Raw genomic sequence first — 20301 nt, 5'->3', positions numbered from 1 at the left:
TAACCAAGTGAGCCATGCAGGCAGCCCCCAAAATTATTTTTTAAACCCCTATCATGTACTTTAAAAATATTTTTAAAAATCGTCTTCTCTTTCTCAATCCCTTCCTCCAAATAAAAGTACACTGTTGGACACAGCCATATCCCCAGCAACTAGCTTAGTGCCTTGAGTGTAGTAGGTGCTCAGTAACTATTTATTCTAGGAGAAACAATTCCTTTTACTGATTTTCTAAGGAATCCTTTTCTCCTGCTAAGTTTTGTTGCAGTTATGTCAAAATAATTTTATGTGATGGGAGAGCCAAGGGATATATATGGCAGCTATCCCAGGCTAATTTTTTTTTCCAGGCTACTAAGACTTTGAAAACTAAAAAATGTGGATATGTCTTAGAATAAAAGGCAGAATTCACCTACATTTTGAATTTAAACATCAGATGTCACACTAATTTGAATCTTAAATCAAGGTCAGCTCTCATGTAAGCCTGAAGATCACTTACCCCATCCCCCATTAACAGCTTTATTAAGATATAATTCCATACCTTACGTGAAAATTCCCACCCATAAAATTCCCTGAGTTGTTTGACCTTCACCACTATCTAATTTTAGAACATTTTCCTTACTCCAGAAGGAAACCCTAGACTCTCCAGTGGGTTCTCTTTGTTTTCTGTTTTTTTAAGGTAATCATATCACCTGAAAAATAAAATTTCCCCATTTTAAATTATAAAAAGTATTTTAAAATGTTAAATAGAGGTAAAAAAAAATTCAGGGCCTCAGGAAAAAACCCACCCCTGTCCATTGCCACTCTGAGATAAGTAAGTTTTTGTGTATTGTTCCAGAAGTTTTCTCTGTGTGTACACAAAAATACATAAGTGTCTTTTTTCCCAATGGAGTCATACTAATCTTTTAAACCACTAAATATATTTTAGGCATTTAAAAAAATATTAGTACCTCATCAAAACTGTTGCCCATTTTGCTTACAGTGGTATTCCTAGTACATAACATGATGATTCCTGGCACATAGTGAGTATTCATTTAGTAAGTATTTATCAGCTGCATGTTATTCTAATATTTTGAAGAAGACCATAATTTATTGGACCGGCCCTTACTGATTTTAATTTTGTTATTACGGAAGATGTGATGAACTCTCTTTCATGGTCATGAGAATACATTTGTAGGACAAATTCCTTACAGTGGGATTTTGGAGTTAAAGAGTAGTATGTATTTATAATTTTAATATATACCATGGTCGAGAACAATATGTCATTCTTTGTGGGATCCTAGTATCTGAATCCCAGAACTGTGTTTACAGAACTCCCACCTTTGGAGATATAATCTGTTTCTAACTAAAGAAGCCGAAACGCCAGATACTCACATCACATTCCCAGACGACTTTGCACATAGGGCTTGGACATAGAACCCAGATACACCAGTCAGATGTACTTACTCCAGACTTTGAATTGGAAATGATGAGAAGCAGCAGGGTCCTTGTACTCCATTTTGGTGAGATGGCATCAGCAATGACATGTAGCAATTATAAAGGTGCAGGTGACAGGGTATATAGCATGGTGCTGCTGGCCATACAAGCTGGGGTGTTTGTGTCCAGTGCCCTTGATAATGGGGTACTCAGTTGTACCACATGGTTTGGAGCACCAGATTTTGGTTGTGTAGATTCCAAGCTTGGTTTTCAGGCTCTTGTCTACATTCTAGAAACTACCCATTATCCTCTATAAGCTCCTTTTGTGGTTAAATTAGAGGAAGATTTGGGGTTTTTTGTTTGTTTTTTGCTTGCAGCTAAGGTCATTGACACATAGCCACCAAATTATACTTCCAAAAGGTTATAACATATATTCTTAATACAGACTCTGTATGAGAATACCTGTTTTCTTATACTCTAGCCAACCTGGTTATTGTAAGCTTCTTAGATTTGTGCTGAATCTAATAGTCTAATGTTTCAATTGTCTAGAATTTTGCTGAAAGGGAAAACTCTTCTCAAATGTTAGTTAGCTTATTTAATACTATCAAATGATCTACCCACATATATGAAAAACTACCCGTGTCATAAATTTTCTAGATAATTTGGACCTATTTTCTGCATATTTTAATTACTGCACCTCTGCAGTTTACCTTGCTATTTAGTAGGGCAAAGCCTCCTGTGATATTGTGATTTATAAGAATTATATATATATTCTACTTCTGAAACCATTACTACACTATATCTTTCTTTTAAATAATTTTTTAAATGTTTATTTTTGAAAGAGAGAGACAGAGCATGAACTGGGAGGGGCAGAGAGAGAGAGGGAGACACAGAATCTGAAGGAGGCTCCAGGCTCTGAGCTGTCGGCACAGAGCCCAACATGGGTCTCAAACACACAAACTGAGATCGTGACCTAAGCTGAAGTCAGATGCTTACCAGACTGAGCCACCCAGGCACCCTATACTATATGTTAACTAACTTGGATTTAAATTTTTAAAAATTTAAATTAAAAAAATTTTTAAATATATATACATATTTTTTGATCATTCAGATGACAAAATATATTTCTCACATATATGTAGTCTTTATCCATGGTTCTTTGCTCACAGCTCTCAAAACCCTTGGAATTCCTTAAGTGATGAGAAGTTAAAGGTGTTCTTTGTTATGGTAGTGAGGTGACTTTTGGAAAACACATAAATAAGGGAGCTGGTTACCAGTGAAGCCAGATGATTAGAGGATTGGAATTTTCAGTCCCATCCCCAGACCTCCAGAGAGTGGAGAGGGCCTAGAGATTGACTTCAATCACCAGTGACCAATGATTCAATCAATTCTGACTATATAATGAAGCCTTTATAAAAACCCAAAGGACGCCTGGAGAGCTTCTGGGTTGGTGCTAGGAGAACGGCACCTGGGTGGCTCAGTCAGTTGGCATCTGACTCTTGATTTCAGCTCGGGTCATGATCTCACAGTTGTGAGTTTAAGCCCCACAGCAGTCTCTGTGCTGGCTCGCTCTCTCTGTCTCTCTCTCTCAAAATAAATAAACTTTTAAAAAAGTGCTAGGAGAGTGGCACACCTGGAGAGGGTTTGGAAGTTTGTCTAACTGAGCCTGTTACCTATGGAATATGATTTTACCTCCAGGTAGATCATGTCAGAGTTGAGTTGAATTCTCAGACGTGAGAGAATTGCTTGTTGGTGTGGGGAAGTCTCCACAGAACACACTGGAATTGGATCCAGGAACCCTTTTCACCTCTTCACTTATCTTTTGCTTTCCCTTATAGTTTTTCATTTTTGTTTTTGTTTTTTTATGTTACTCTTGAGCCTTTTCTGATTCAGATGAACTTCCGAATCATCTCCATTTCTTTTAAAAATACCATTGGAATTTTGCTTGGTATTTATTGAATTTATAGGTTAATTTGGGGGAGAACAAACATTTTTTAAACTTTAAGTTTTTTGTTACAGAAGTTATATGAACAGTCTGAATAGACCTATATCTAATAAGGAAATTGAATCAATGATTAATAACCTTCTAAACCAGAAAGTACCAAGCCCAGTTGGGTTCACTGGCATATTCTACTAGACGTTGAAGGAAAAAATTATACCAATTCTCTATAGAAGATATGGAAGCAGAGAAGACACAGCCTAACTCTATAAGGCCAGCATTACCCTAACACCCTAAAACCAGACAAAGACATTATAAGAAAAGAAAAACAGATTAATATCTCACACTGAACATATGCAGAAAAACTCAACAAAATATTAGCAAGCTGAAGCCAACAGTGTCTAAAAAGAATTATACACCATGATCAAGAGGAATATATCCTAAGTATGCAAGGCTGTTCATTCAAAAATCAATGTGGGGTGGGAAACATGGCAGCAGAGTAGGAGGACTTTAGGCTCACTTCATCCCACGAATACAACTAGATAACTATCAAATCATCTTAAATACCTCAGAAATTGACCTGAAGACTGGCATAACAAACTCACAACTAAAGGTAGAAAAAAGGCCACAATGAAGAAAATAGGAAGTGCAAAGATGTGGTTTGGGACAGAAACAGTAGTGGCTTCTATCTTGAGGAGGGAGCCATGGTCACGGAGAAGGGTGAGAGACAGACTAGCACACAGGGGAGCACACAGGGAAAACAAATCCCCGTAGCCAGCAATTAGATTGGAAAGTAAAAGAGGCCAATTTCATAAGTTTCTGCAACCAGTGGGGCTTAAAGCCTGGTGTTTCAAAGGTCAGTGGGCTTGGCTGGGATAGAACCCAGAAGGCATTGCTCTGCTGTTGGAGAGAAGGCAGGCAAACAACACACAGATATACAGTATGGAAACAGTGATCCCAAGAGTGTCTGGGTCACACAGTGTGGAGGTTATTTGCTCATCTCAGAGCATATCCCAGAGAGTGTCAGTGGAGATACCTCTCCAGAAACAAAGGAACTGGCTGGTGCCATTTCCCTCCCCTGCCCCTCACATAAACACAGAGCTACATGTGGGATCCAGAACATCATCAAATATGCTACCTAACTTGCTTACACCAAGCCCCACTCCCCATACTCTTTAGAACTGCCCCTCCTAGTCACACTTGCCTCATACCCTGCATGGTGGGCCCCTTTCCACAGAAAAATGTCCCAAACCCTGCTCACACCATGTCTCCTGACTTGGGAGTTTTGCAGAGCCTCAGTTCTGGTGACGGTGGCAACAGTCTCATTTCACAAACAGACCAGAACACACCTAGTTAAAACGCACCACATTCAGGCCAGGGACCAAACGCTACCCACAAAAGGCAAAGAGAGTCTTTGCAAATGACTAGCCTGAAGGATAAAGTGGCCAGGACAAGACAGAGCACATGCAGTACACATTGGAGACCCTCTCAGAAGCAGCAGGCCCTGGGGAACAAGAGACACTAAACAGCAGAGCACTAGAGGACATCTTCTACGTAAGGCGGTTACTTTCAAGAGCAAGAGACATAGCTGACTTACCGAATACACAGAAACAGGCACAGAGACTTAGACAAAATGAGACAACAAAAATTTATCCCAAATAAAAGAACAGGACAAGGCCATGGGCAGAGACTTAAGCGAAACAGATATAAGTAACATGCCTGGTAGAGAATTTAAAGTAGTGACCATAAGGATACTCAGTGGACTTGAGGAAAGAGAGGGAGATGTAAGCCTCTTGAAACAGATAAGGAATAGCATAGCAGAGATAAAGGACTCAATAAATGAAATGAGAAACACATTTGAAGAAAGGATTCTTCCAACAGGCTGGAATAAACAGAGGATGGATTATTGACCTAAAAAGCAGAGTAATGAAAAATAATCGATCTGAACAAAAGAGAGAAAAAAGAATTATGCAGAATGAGAATAGACTTAGGGAACTCGATGACTTCATCAAGCATAATAATATTCGTATCATAGCAGTCCCAGAAGAAGAGAGAGAAACAAAAAATTTATTTGAAGAAATAGCTGAAAACTTCCCTAATCTGAGAAAGGAAATAGATAACCACATCCAGGAGGCACAGAGAACTTCTATCAGAATCAGCCAAAACAAATCCACACGAAGACATATTGCAATTAAATTGGCAAAATATAGTGATAAAGAAACAAATTTTAAAGCAAGACCAAAGATGACAGTAACTAAGAAGGGAAAACCCATAAGGCTAGCAGGGGATTTTGCAGCAGAAACTTTCAAAGTCAGAAATGTGTGGCATGATAATATTCAAAGTGCTGAATGGGAGAAATGTGCAGCCAAGAATTCTCTATCCAGAAAGGTTATCATTCAGGATAGAAGGAGAGATAGTTTCCCAGACAAACAAAAACTAAGAGTTTATTATCAATAAACTAACCCTGCAAAATACTATTTTTTTTAATTTGTATTTATTTTTTTAAGTTTGCATCCAAGTTAGTTATTTTATAGTACAACAATGATTTCAGGAGTAGATTCCTTAATGCCCCTTACCCATTTAGCCCATCCCCCCTCCCACAATCCCTTTGGCAAACTGCTGTTTGTTCTCCATGTTTAAGGGTCTCGTGTTTTTGTCCCCCTCCCTGTTTTTATATTATTTTTGCTTCCCTTCCCTTATGTTCATCTGTTTGTCTCTTAAAGTCCTCATCTGAGTGAAGTCATGTGATATTTGGCTTTCTCTGACTAATTTCACTTAGCATAATACCCTCTAGTTCCATGCATGTAGTTGCAAGTAGTAAGATTTCATTCTTTTTGATTGCTGAGTAATATTCCATTGTATGTATATGTGTGTGTGTGTATACACACACACACACACACACACGTCTTTATCCATTCATCCGTCGATGGACATTTGGGCTCTTTCCATACTTTGGCTGCTGTTGATAGTGCTGCTATAAACTTCAGGGTGCATGTGCCCCTTCGAAACAGCATACCTGTATCCCAGTGGATTAATAACCAGTAGTGCATTTGCTGGATCATAGGGTAGTTCTATTTTTAGTTTTTTGAGGAACCTCTATACTGTTTTCCAGAGTGGCTGCACCAGTTTGCATTCCCACCAGCAGTGCCACCAGCAGTGGCCGCATCCTCACCAGTATCTGTTGCCTGAGTTGTTAATGTTAGACATTCTGACAAGTGTGAGGTGGTATCTCATGGTGGTTTTGATTTGTGTTTCCCTAATGAATGATGTTGAGCATTTTTTTCATTTGTCAGTTGGCCATCTGATGTCTTCTTTGGAGAAGTGTCTATTCATGTCTTTTGCCCATTTCTTCACTGGATTATTTGTTTTTGGGGTGTTGAGGTTGAGAAGTTCTTTATAGATTTTGGATACTGGCAAATATCTTCTCCCATTCTGTCGGATGCCTTTTAGCTTTGCTGATTGTTTCCTTTGCTGTGCAGAAGCTTTTTATTTTGATGAGGTCCCAATAGTTCATTTTTGCTTTTGTTTCCCTTGCCTCTGGAGATGTGTTGAGTAAAAAGTTGCTGCGGCCAAAGTCAAAGCAGTTTTTGCCTGCTTTCTCCTTGAGGATTTTGATGGCTTCCTGTCTTACGTTTAGGTCTTTCATCCATTTTGAGTTCATATTTTTGTGTATGGTGTAAGAAAGTGGTCCAGGTTCATCTCTCTGTATGTCGCTGTCCAGTTTTCCCAGCACCACTTGCTGAAGAGACTGTCCTTATTCCACTGGATATTCTTTCCTGCTTTGTCAAAGATTAGTTGGCCATACGTTTGTGGGTCCATTTCTGGATTCTCTATTCTGTTCCATTGATCTGAGTGTCTGTTCTTGTGCCATGTTGGCTACTCCCCTACACTGCAAAATATTAAAGGGGATTCTTTTAGTAGAAAGGAGTGACACTATAAAGATAATAAAAAAGCAGTAAATATGAACACTTCTGTAAAAACTCAATCAAGGAACTCACAAAATAAAAGGATATAAAATAGGAGATCATATACCTAAAAAGTGGGGGAAGGAGAGGAGTAAAGAATAGGCTCAAACTTAAGCAGCCATCAAATTAATATAGACTGCTATATGCAGAAGAGGTTATGTAGAAACCTACTGGTAACCATAATCAAAAGCTAATGAATATGCAAAGAATAAACAGAAAGAAATCCAAGTATATCACTAAAGAAAATAAGCCATGAAAGAGAGAAAGACAAGAAAGGATCAGAGAAAATCTTTAGAAACAACCACAAAACAAATACTAAAATGCCAGTAATTACATATCTATCAATAATTACTTTGAATGGAAATGGGCTAAATGCTCCAATCAAAAGACATAAGGTAACGGGGGGGGGGGGGGGGGGGGGGAAGACATGGGGTGACAGATTGGATAAAAAAAAACAAGACCCATCTATATACTGCCTACAAGAGGCTCCTTTTAGACCTAAAGACACCTGCACATTGAAAGTTAGGTGATGGAAAAACACCTATCATGAAAATGGATGTCAAAAGAAAACTGGGTTAGTAATACTTAGATCTGACAATATAGACTGTAAAACAAAGACTGTAACAAGAGACCAAAAAGGACACTATATAATATAGGACAATCCAACAAGAAGATATAACAGTTGTAAATATCTATGCACCCAACATAGGATCACCCAAACACATACGACAGTTAATAACAAACATAAAGGAACTAGTCAATAATATTACGATAATAGTAGGGGACTTTAACACAACACTTACATCAATGGCAGATCATCTAAACAGAAAATCAACAGGGAAACAATGGCTTTGAATGACACACTGGAACAGATGGATTTAACAGATATATTCAGAGAATCCCATCCTAAAACAGCAGAATACACATTCTTTTCAAGTGCACATGGAACATGGTCCAGAATAGATCATATATTAGCCCACAAAACAAGCCTCAAATTCAAGATCGAAGTCATACCACGCATCTTTTCTTACCACAACACTATGAATCTAGAAGTCAACCACAAGAAAAATCGGGAAAGACCACAAATACAGGAAGATTAAATAACTTGCTACTTAAACAATGAATGGGCCAACCAGGAAATAAAGGAAGAAATAAACAAGTACATGGAAACAAAAGTGAAAACACAATGGTCCAATACCTTTGGGATGCAGCAGAAGTGGCTCTAAGAAGGAAATTTATAGCAGTACAGACCTACATCAAGAAGCAAGAAAAATCTGAAATAAACAACCCAACATTAACACCTACAGGAGCTAGAAAAAGAAGAACAAACAAAAGCCAAACCAGCAGAAGGAAGGAAATAATAAAGATTAGAGCAGAAATAAGTGGTATAGAAACCAAAACCAAACAAACAAACAGAACAGATCAGTGAAATCAGCTGGTTCTTTGAAAAAAATGAAGAAAATTGATAAACCTCTAGCCAGACTTATAAAGAGAAATGACTCAAAATCACAAATGAGAGAGGAGAGATAATAACCAACACCACAGAAATACAATCACAAGAGAACATTATGAAAAACTATATGCCAACAAATTAGACAACCTAGAAGAAATAAATTCCTAGAAACATATAACCTACCAAAATTGAAGCAGGAAGAAATAGAAATTTTGAACAGACTTGTTTAACCAGCAAAGAAGTTGAATCAGTAATCAAAAATCTCCCAACAAACAAAAGTCCAGGACCAGATGGCTTTGCAGGCTAATTCTACCAAACATTTAAAGAAGAGTTAATACCTGCTCTTCTCAAACTATTCCAAAATATAGAAAAGAGGAAAACCCAAATTCATTCTATGAGGCCAGCATTACCCTGATACCAAAACTGGATAAAGACACCACTAAAAGAGCTACAGTTGAATATCCCTGATGAATGTAGATGCAAAAATCCTCAACAAAATACTAGGAAACTGGATTCAACAATACATTAAAAATACCATTCACCACCATCAAGTGGGCTTAATTCCTGGGTTGCAAGGGTGGTTCAATATTTGCAAATCAATCAACATGATACATCACATCAGTAAGAGAAGGATAAGAACCATATTATCATTTCAGTAGACAGAGAAAAAGCATTTGACAATGTACAACATCCATTCCTGACAAAAACCCTCAACAAGTAAGTTTAAAGGGAACATGCCTCAACATAATGCCATATATGAAAACCCACAGCTAACATCATCTTGACTGGGGAAAAACTTAGAGCTTTTCCCCTAAGGTAAGGAACAGAATAAGGATGTCCACTCTCCCCACTTATGTTCTTCATAGTACTGGAAGTCCTAGCCTCAGCAATCAGAGAGAGAGGAAAAGAGAAGAGAAAAAATGAAAGAAAAGAAAGGGAGAGAGAAAGAGAGAGGAGAGGACAGAAGAGAGAAGAGAAAAATAAAGGAAAGAAAATAAATGCATCCAAATCGGTAAAATCTTTACTATTTGCAGATGATACAATACTATATATAGAAAACCCATAAAACTGCACCCAAAAACTATTAGAACTGATAAATTCAGTAAAGTCACAGGACACAAAATTAATGTGCAGAAATATGTTGCATTTCTATAGACCAAAAATGAAGAAGAAAGAGAAACTAAGAAAACCCCCATTTATGGGGTGCCTGGCTGGCTTGGTCAGGAGAGCGTGTGACTCTGATCTTGGGGTCATGGATTCAAGTCCCATTTTGGGTATAGAGCATACTTTAAAAAATATATATCCCGTTTACAATTGCACCAAGAATAATAAGATATCTAGGAATAAATGTAACCAAAGAGGTGAAAGACCTGTACTCTAAAAACTATAAAACACTGATGAAAAAAATTGAAGATGACACAAAGAAATGGAAAGACATTCCATGCTCAGAGATTGGACGAACAAATATTGTTAAAATATCTACTACCCAAAGCAATCAACACATTCAATGCAATCCGTATCAAAATACCAACAGCATTTTTTGACAGGACTGGGACAAACAATTCTAAAATTTGTATGGAACCACAAAAGACCCTGAATAGCCAAAGCAATCTTGAGAAAGAAAAGCAAAGCTGGGGCATCACAATTTCAGACTTCAAGTTATATTACAAAGCTTAAGTGTTCAGGTCTCACATTTATGTCCTTAATTCATCTTGTGTTTATTTTTGTGTATAGTGTAAGAAAGTGGTCCAGTTTCTTTTGCATGTTGCTGTCCAGTTTTCCCAGCACGATTTGCTGAAGAGACTGTCTTTTTCCCATTGCATATTCTTTGCTGCTTTGTCAAACATTAGTTGACCATATAGGTGTGTGTTTATTTCTGGGTTTTCTGTTATGTTCTGTTGATCTATGTCTCTATTGTTCCAGTGCCATATTGTTTTGGTGAAATATCAAAGAACTAAATAAATGGAGGAATATTGCACGTTTGTGGTTAGAAAGACTCAATATTGTCAAGATGTCAGTTCTTATAAATTTGGTCAATAGATTCAACACAATCCCAGTCAAAATCCTAGCAAGTTATTTTGTAGATATTAATAAGGTGATTGAAGTTTATAGGGAGAGGCAAAAGACTGCAAATAGCCAATCCAATATTGAAGGAGAAGAACAGAGGACTGCCACTACCTGACTTCAAGACTTACTACAAATTACAGTAGCCAAGACAGTGTAAGAAGAATAGACAAATAGGTCAGTGGAACAAAATTGAAAGCCCATAAATATACCCACATTAATATAGTAAGCTGATTTTTGACAAAGGAGCAAAAGTAATTCAATGGAGCAAAGATAGTCTTTTCAACAAATGGTGCTGGAACAACCGGACATTCAGATGCAAAGAAATGAATCTAGACACACATCTTACACCCTTAGCAAAAATTAACTCAAAATAGATCATAGACCTAAAAGTAAAATGTGAGACTATAAAACTCCTAAAAGATAAAGTAGAAAAAACCTACATGACTTTGGGCAATGACTTTTTAGATACAACACCGAAGACACAATCCATGAAATAATTGCTAAGCTGAATTTCATCAAAATTAAAAACTGCTCTGCAAAAGACCACATCAAGAGAACGAGAAGACAGGCCACAGACTGGGAGAAGACGTATGCAAAAGACACATATGAGAAAAGACTGTTATCAAAAATATACAAAGAACTCTTAAAACTCAATAAGAAAATGAACAATCCAATTTAAAAATGGCAAAATATCTGGGGCACCTGGGTGGCTCAGTGAGTTAAGCATCTGACTCTTGATTTCAGCTCTGGTCATGATCTCACAGTTTGTGAATTCTGACAGCATGGAGCCTGCTTGGGATTCTGTCTCCTTCTTTCTCTGCCCCTCCCTTGCTTGCTCTCTATCTCCCTCTTTCAAAAGAAATAAAAATAAACTTCAAATAAAATGGCAAAACACCTAAACAGACACCTCACCCAAGAAAGTATACAGATGGCAAGTAAGCATATGAAAAGATGTCCAACAACATATGTCATTAGGAAATTGCAAATTAAAATAAGGATGAGATATTACTACATTTGGATTTTAGAATAGCCAAAATCCAAAATACTGATTACACCAAATACTGGTGAAGATATATAGTAAAGGGAACTCTCATTAACTACTGCTGGGAATGCAAAATGGTACAGTCACTTTGGAAAACAGTTCAGTTTCTTACAAAACTAAACATATTCTTACCATAAGATCCAGCAATCGTGGTCCGTAGTATTTACCCAGATGAACTGAAAATTTATGTCCACACAAAAACCTGCACACAGATATTTATAGCAGCTTTATTTATAATTACCAAAACTGGGAAGCAACTAAGATGTTCATCAGTAAGTGAATGGATAAGTAAACTGTGGTACATCCAGACACTGGAATATTATTCGTTGCTAAAAAGAAATGAGCTATCAAGTCTTGAAAAGACATGGAGGAAACTTCAATGCGTATTACTAAGGGAAAGAAGCCAATCTGAAAAGGTTACCTACTCTGTGATTCCAACAATATGACATTCTGGAGAAGTCAAAACTATGGAGATAGTAAAAAGTTAGATCAGTGGTTGCTGGAGGTTAGTGGGAAGGGAGAGAAATAGGAGGAACTAATATTAAGGGTTTTCCAGGCATGTCATTATACATTTGTCAAACCCCATAGAATGTACAACACCAAGAGTGAACCCTAATGTAAACCATGGACTTTGGGTAATGATAATGGGTCAATGTTGATTCATCAGTTGTAACCAATGTGCCGTCGTGGTATTGGATGCTGATAGGGAGATTGTATGTGGGGAGAGGAGTATATGGGAATGCTCTGAAGTTTTTCAATTTTGCTGTGAACCTAAAGCTGCTTTAAAAACTAAAGTTTTATTAATTTACATAAAAGTTACATGTACTGAGGTGCCTGGGTAGCTCAGTTGGTTGAGCATCTGACTTCAGCTCAGGCCATGATCTTGCAGTTCCTGAGTTCGAGCCACACAATGGGCTTGCTGCTGTCAGTGCAGAGTCCACTAAGCTCTGCACTGTCCCCCATTCTCTCTGCTCCTCCCCTGCATGCACTCTCTCAAAAAATAAACATTTTAAAAAAAGTTATACGTACCAATCCAAGAAATTCAAATACTCTAAGGTAGTGTTAGTCCCCGGCTCATTATTTGCCAGTTTTTCTGGCTTTTGTCACATTTTTAAAGTTGTTTGTTTTTAATTTCAGCCTTATTGAGGTGTAATTCAATTGAAGTGTAAATAACATTATAAGATATTTAAAGTATACGTTGCGGTGATTTGATACACATATATATTGTGAAAGGCTTCCCTCCATTTGTTAATTAGCAACACTTTTATTTTCTTAATCAAAATTTCACACATTATAATTAAACTTTAATGTCATTCTGTCACATTTTCTAAAAATCCTCAGCATTTTAAATGAACAAATTAACGTAGAAAGATTTGCTATCCTACAATGCTGCATCCTTCTACACGATAGTGGTAGAATAGTGTTTTCATGAATTTAGACATTAAGGATCCTTACTTAAATGGGCTTTTTTAAAGTTTTCTTCACGTGGGTCTTGAAATTTCCTAAGAAGTTTACTCCACAGACTTTTTAACTTTCTTTTTTTTTTAATATGTGTATAGGTGTGCATGAATGACTCATTCGGTAAGTGTCTGACTCTTGGTTTCAGCTCAGATCATGATCCCACGGTTTGTGAATTTAGGCCCCACGTCAGACTCTGCCCTGACAGTGCAGAGCCTGTTTGGGATTCACTCTCTCTGCCCCTCTCTCTGTCTCTCTCCTTCCCTCCCTCCTTCCCCCCACTCTTTCTCTCAAAATAGATAAGTAAACTTAAAAAAAAATATGTGTATATAGATATACATTGCACGCACACACACACGGCGGCAGGGGAGGGAATGTATAAAGCAAACATATAGTAGAACAAATTAAGTTAAAGCCCATGCAGCCATATTGCCTGTATTATAAAAGTTGTGGATATGTTTCTTTGTTCAATGTATATTCTACCTCCATGCCTTGCCACCCTCCTCCTCCCAACTACTTCCTAATTTTCATGATGCTCGCTTGCTTTTCGCTATAGTTTTACTATATGTGTGTACCTAAATAATATAGTTTGCTTCTGCCTATTTTTGGACTTTATATGAACGGAATCTAAATGAAAACGCTATTTCTCTGTTCACATCATTTCTGATACCAAACGTGTGGGGAGTTTTTCCTTATACTAACTAATTCTCCAACTCAACATCACTGAGTGTCCCTACAGTTTCACTCAATTCTGATACTACCTGGAATTAGTGCAGAACCCACAGGTTAAGGGCTCAGTCCCACATGACTGCCCCCCATACAGATGCCAGTCACAAGTAGTTGGGCCCCTAGTTACCCACCATTCTGTCCAACTTGGCTACAAATTGGGGGTTCCCATGACCCCCTTCCTAAGTTTTGATAACAGCTCACAAAACTCAGGGAAACACTTTACTTACTATTACCAGTTTATTATAAAGGATGCAAGTGAACAGCCAGATGAAGAGGTACATAGGGCAAGGTCCAGATGAAGAGGTACATAGGGCAAGGTTCAGAAGGGTCCCGAGTGCAGGAGCTTCTGACCCCCTGGAGTTTGAGGTATGCCTCCCTACTGGTATGTGGTTGTATTCACCAACCTGGAAGCTCTCCAAACTGTTGCTTAGGATTTTTATGGAGGCTCCATGACATGAGTCTTGTTGATTAAAATCGTTAGCCATTGGTGATTAATTCAATCTCCAGCTCCTCTCCCCTCCCCAGAGACTGAGGAAGTAGGGCTGAAAATTCTAACCCTCTAAACGCCTGGTTGGTTCCTCTGACAACTAGCCCCAATCCTGAAGCTGTGTAGGGGTTTTCAGTCATTAGCAAACTCAGGTATGGTTGAAAGGGACTTATGAATAACAAAAGACACTCCTCTTACCCTATCACTCAGCAAATTACAGGGGTTTACTGGAGTTCTACCGGGAACCAGGGATAAGGACCAAGACAGTAGTCCCCTCCTTTCTTCAGTTTCACTTTCTGAGGTTTCAGTGACCCAGGGTCAGGTGCAGTTTCTAAGACAATGACCCCCTTCTGACGTATCATTAGAAGGTCCATAGTAGCCTAACACTTCATCACAACGCCTACATCCACCATTCACCTCACTCATCTCATCACATAGGCGTTTTATCATCTCACATCATCACAAAAAGGATGAGTATAGTACAAGAAGTTATTTTGAGACAGAAACCACAATCACATAACTTTTATTACAGTATATTGTTATAATTGTTTCCTCTTATTATGAGTTACGGTCATTAATCTTTTACTTTGCCTAATTTAAAAATTCAATTTTATCATAGGAATGTATGCATAGGAGAAAACATGTAGGGTTCAGTATCATCTGCGATTTTACACCTTCACTGAGGGTCTTGGGAAGTATCCCCTGTGGACAAGGGGGGACTACTGTATATCACAATATCACAGAATCATATTGTATGTTATTCTCTTTTGTTTTTCTTTTAGCTTCAATATTATGTTTATAAAATTAATCACTGTTGGGGTGCCTGGCTGGCTCAGTCAGTAGAGTGTGCAACTCTTGATCTCCGTGTTGTTAAGTTCAAGCCCCAAGTTGGGTGTAGAGATTACTTAAAAAAAATAAAATCTTCTATGGGGCGCCTGGGTGGCTCAGTTGGTTAAGCGTCCGACTTTAGCTCAGGTCATCATCTCGTGGTCCGTGAGTTCAAGCCCCGCGTCGGGCTCTGTGCTGACAGCTCAGAGCCTGGAGCCTGTTTCAGATTCTGTGTCTCCCTCTCTCTCTGACCCTCCCCCGTTCATGCTCTGTCTCTCTCTGTCTCAAAAATAAATAAACGTTAAAAAAAAAATTTTTTTTTTAAATAAATAACATCTTCTAAAACAGTTAATGTTATTGCATGTGCCTTTAATTTGTCATTTTCATCTCTACATAGTATTCCCAAATCAGTCACTGGCAAGTTCCTTCTAGTTTGTGGCTTGTCTTACAACTTTAAGGTACTTTTGATAAACAGTAAGTCCTAATTTTGATGTAGTCAAATATTCCTTTATGGTTTACCCTTTGTATCTTAAGAAATCCTTCCTTACACAAATATTATAAAGATGTTCTCTTGTTTTTTTTCCTAAAAAAATTTTAATTGGGTTTTTCATTTCTTTAATAAATCTGAAATTGATTTATGATTTTGGCATGAAGTTAAGATCTGATTTCATTTTTCTCCCTGAATGGATAGTGGTACCACTTAAAGTTTCATCCTTTTCTTCATAATCTTTTTTTTTTAAACACTTTTTAATTTTTTTTAACGTTTATTTATTTTGAGACAGAGAGAGACAGAGCATGAACGGGGGAGGGTCAGAGAGAGAGGGAGACACAGAATCAGAAGCAGGCTCCAGGCTCTGAGCCATCAGCCCAGAGCCCGACGCTGGGCTCGAACTCACAGACCGCGAGATCGTGACCTGAGTTGAAGTCGGACGCTTAACCGACTGAGCCACCCAGGCGCCCCATTCTTCATAATCTTTAATACCACCTCTGACATAAATCAAATTTTTCTAAATGTATGGGTCTGTTTGTAAACTTGCTCTTCTGTCCATTTATCTGTTTGACTATCTAGTGCCAATACCACACTGTCTTCTTCAGAATTGTCTTGGCTATTCTTGGTCTTTTGTTTTTCCTTTCAAATTTTATTTTATTTTATTATTTTTTAATTTTTTAATGTTTATTCATTTTTGAAAGACAGAGACAGAGCACAAGCAGGGGTGGGGCAGAGAGAGAGGGAGACACAGAATCTGAAGCAGGCTCTAGGCTCTGAGCTGTCAGCACAGAGCCCTATCTGGGGCTCAAACTCACGAACTGTGAGATTATGACCTGAGCCAAAGTCGGATGCTCAACCCACTGAGCCACCCAGGAGCCCCTTTCCTTTCAAATTTTAGAGTTAACTTCTAAGTTCCTCAGTAAAACCTGCTTAGACATTGAGATGGTACTGAATTTGTATGTCAGTTTGGGGAGAATGGCATATTTATTACATTGAGTCTTCTAATTCATGGACAGTGGTATATACTTTCATTTATTTATGCCTATGTTAGGGTTCTTCAGTATGCTTCCCTAATATTTTTTTGCACAGGTCTTGCACATCTCTAGTTAAATTTGTTCCCAGGTACTGTGTTTGTCAGGATAAGCTATGTTATACTGTGGCTTAAAACAAGGTTTATTTCCATTCACACTACTACATGCCCATTGCAGGTGGGGTAGAGGAGGAGGGATGTCTGCATATCATAGTCCTGTGGAGACACAGGCTGACAGAGTTGCCATTATCTTGAACATGGCCATGAGACAGACACATCAGAAGGAAAAGAAACCTTTGGAGTGTCTGCATCCAGAAAGGCCCAGCCCAGGAGTAATACATGTTACTTCCCCTCATAATTTATTGGGCAGAATTAATCACATGACTCCACCTAGTCATGGGATTCAGGAACTACAGTCTACCATGTATCATGGAAATGTTTGGCAACCCACAAAAATAACTACCACATAATAAGTAAACAAACTTTTTTTTTTTTTAAAGGGGGGGTCATCTGGGTGGCTCAGTCAGTTAAGTGTCAGACTCTTGATTTCAGCTTAGGTTCTGATTTCATGGTTGTGGAATCAAGCCCTGCATTGGGCTCTGTACTGAGTGTGGAGCCTGCTTGGGATTTTCTCTCTCCCTCTCTTCCCCTCTCCTGCTCGCATGCACGCTCTCTCCCAAAATAAGTAAACAAATGTTTAAAAAAATAACTACCACCTGTAGTGTGTGTGTGCATATGTGCACATGCATGTGTATACAAATATATACAAACACATTCATATACATGTATATGTTTTTTGTGTTGATATTGTATGGATTGCCTAGAATTTTGCCCTAGATGGCATAATTCATATAGAATATAATATGAATGATTTCCCCTGAAGTTGTGAGATGTGGGAGTTATACAACATGAGGCTACTGTTGTTGAAGTATTAAAAAAATGTAATTTTTATATCCAACAACCATGATAAATGCTCTTATTCTTTTTTTTTTTTTTCAACGTTTTTTATTTATTTTGGGGACAGAGAGAGACAGAGCATGAACGGGGGAGGGGCAGAGAGAGAGGGAGACACAGAATCGGAAGCAGGCTCCAGGCTCCGAGCCATCAGCCCAGAGCCTGACGCGGGGCTCGAACTCACGGACCACGAGATCGTGACCTGGCTGAAGTCGGACGCTTAACCGACTGCGCCACCCAGGCGCCCCTAAATGCTCTTATTCTGATATTTATCTATAGATTCTTTTGAGTTTTTCATGTAAATAATCATATTATTCATGAAGGACAGTTTTATTTTCTAATTTTTACAATTTTTATATCATATTTTCCTGCATTGCATATACAACGTTGGTACACTGCTGAATAGAATTAGCAACAGTAAGCATCTTTGATGTGCTTCTGATTTTACAGGGAATGTTTTCAGTGTTTCAGTGTAATGTTTACTATATGTGCTTTGGAAATAACTTTTAATAGATAAGTATGTTTTCTTCTATTTCTATTTGAGGGTTTTTTTTTCCCCCTCTTTTTAAGAATGGATGTTGAATGTGTTATCAAATGCTTTTTGGCCTCTTCACATGATCATATGATTTTCTCCTTTATGTGATGAGTTATATTAATTGATTTTTTTTTTAATGCTAAGCTAGCTGTGATTCCTAGGTAAACTCATCTCGGTTGTGCTGGATTTAGTTTAATAGTGTTTTGTTTAGAATTTTTATGTCTGTGTACACAAGTGATATTGACATAACATTTCCTTCTTTCAGATTTTGTATCAAGTGTATGCTAAGTCATAATAGGAGTCAGAGGTAGCCCTTCATTTTTTTTATACTCTCAAATAACTTGTATAAAAGTAGAATAATTTTTTCCTTGAATTTTTAGCAAAACTAAACAGGTGATTTCTAAAATCACCTTGACCTGGAGTTTTTTGATGGAAAAAAATTTCAACTACTGATTTATTTCTTTATTGGTTAAAGGACTATTTTGATTTTTTTCTTTCTTCTTGAGTCAACTTAAAAATGTCTTTTCATTAAGGAAAATCTCAAACATGAAAAATATAGCAAATTGTATAATGATCCCCCATGTACCCATTACCCAGTTTCTTGAGTCAGTTTTGCTAAGCTTTATTTTTCCAGGGATTTATCTGTTTCATCCAAGTTCCCAAGTTTTTTCGACATAAAATTATTCATAACATCTTCTAATCTTTTTTATCTTAAAAACATCTGTAATTTTGTCCTATTTTCATTCTTAATATTGGTTATTTGTGCCTTTGTTCTCAAATTTCTTCTCAGATGTTTGCCAATTTTAATAATCTTTTAGAAGAACAACCTGTAACATTGTTGCACTTCTCTGCTGTGTTCTCTGTTTCATTCATTTCTGCTCTCGTTATTTCCTCTGTTCTGCTTTCTTTGGGGTATTTTTTCCTTTTCTGCTATCAAAAGGTTTGTGCTCAGCACGTTAATTTTCTTCCATTCCACTTTTCTAATTAAGTGTGTAAGTGTGCATTTTTTTCTACATAGTGATTCTGCATGCCACATTTTAATAACTGGTATTTTTGTTATTGTTCAGTTCTAAAATTTCTCTAATTTGTGATTCCTCCTTTGACCTATTTGCAGTTATATGGAGTTTTTCCTAGTTACTCTTTTGTGCTGCTTCCTAGCCTAATAGTATTTTGGCCTGAGTGATAATCTTTTTGACATTGACTAAGATGTACTTTGACTCCTGGTTTGTGGTCAATTTTTGTAAATATTTCGTGTAATTGTGAATATCTATTCTGAGTCCTTCAGATGCAGCTTACTAAATGTGTTCAAATCTTGGGGTACCTGGGTGGCTCAGTCGGTTAAGTGTCCAACTCTTGATTTCAGGTCAGGTCATGATCTCGCAGTTCATGAGTTCAAGCCCTGCGTCACGCTCTGCACTGACAGTGTAAAGCCTGCTTGGGATTCTCTCTCCCTGCCCCACCCCCCCCCTCTCTTTTTCTCTCTGTCTCTCAAATTAAAACTTTAAAAAAAGTGTTCAAATCTTTTGTATCCATAATAATTTTTTTGTTTGAGTAATCTATCAATCAAGAAAGACATGTAAAAGTTTCTTACAATGACTGGATATTCCTTTTTCTCCTTGTATCTGTTTTTGCTTTATGGAGACTGTTATTAGGCATATAGTTTTAAAATTATTATATCTTGATGAAATAAGTCTTTTATTGTACAGTAGCCTCTTTATCTCTAGTAACACTATATTCCTTGAAATCTACTTTGTCTGACATTAATATAGGTACACTGGCTTTCTTTTTGGTCAGTTTTTCTTGTTATAACCTCTCCCGTGTTTTTACATTTGTATATAATTTCTCACTTTTATTAGGTTGGTTGAGCAGAGTATCTAGCTAGCCCTTCTGATGAGAAATGGAACTTTTTTTTTAAAT

General features: G+C 37.6%; 1 protein-coding gene across 3 annotated transcripts in view; it reads left to right on the top strand.

Annotated features, from left to right (window-relative positions):
• SIMC1 (SUMO interacting motifs containing 1) overlaps window positions 1-20301 on the top strand; it is a 77187-nt gene that overhangs the window by 9077 nt on the left and 47809 nt on the right. The window lies entirely within an intron of this gene.

Source organism: Panthera leo, chromosome A1, assembly GCF_018350215.1.
Source record: "Panthera leo isolate Ple1 chromosome A1, P.leo_Ple1_pat1.1, whole genome shotgun sequence".
NCBI lineage: Eukaryota > Metazoa > Chordata > Mammalia > Carnivora > Felidae > Panthera > Panthera leo.
This window is presented reverse-complemented; position numbering and strand designations above follow the sequence as displayed.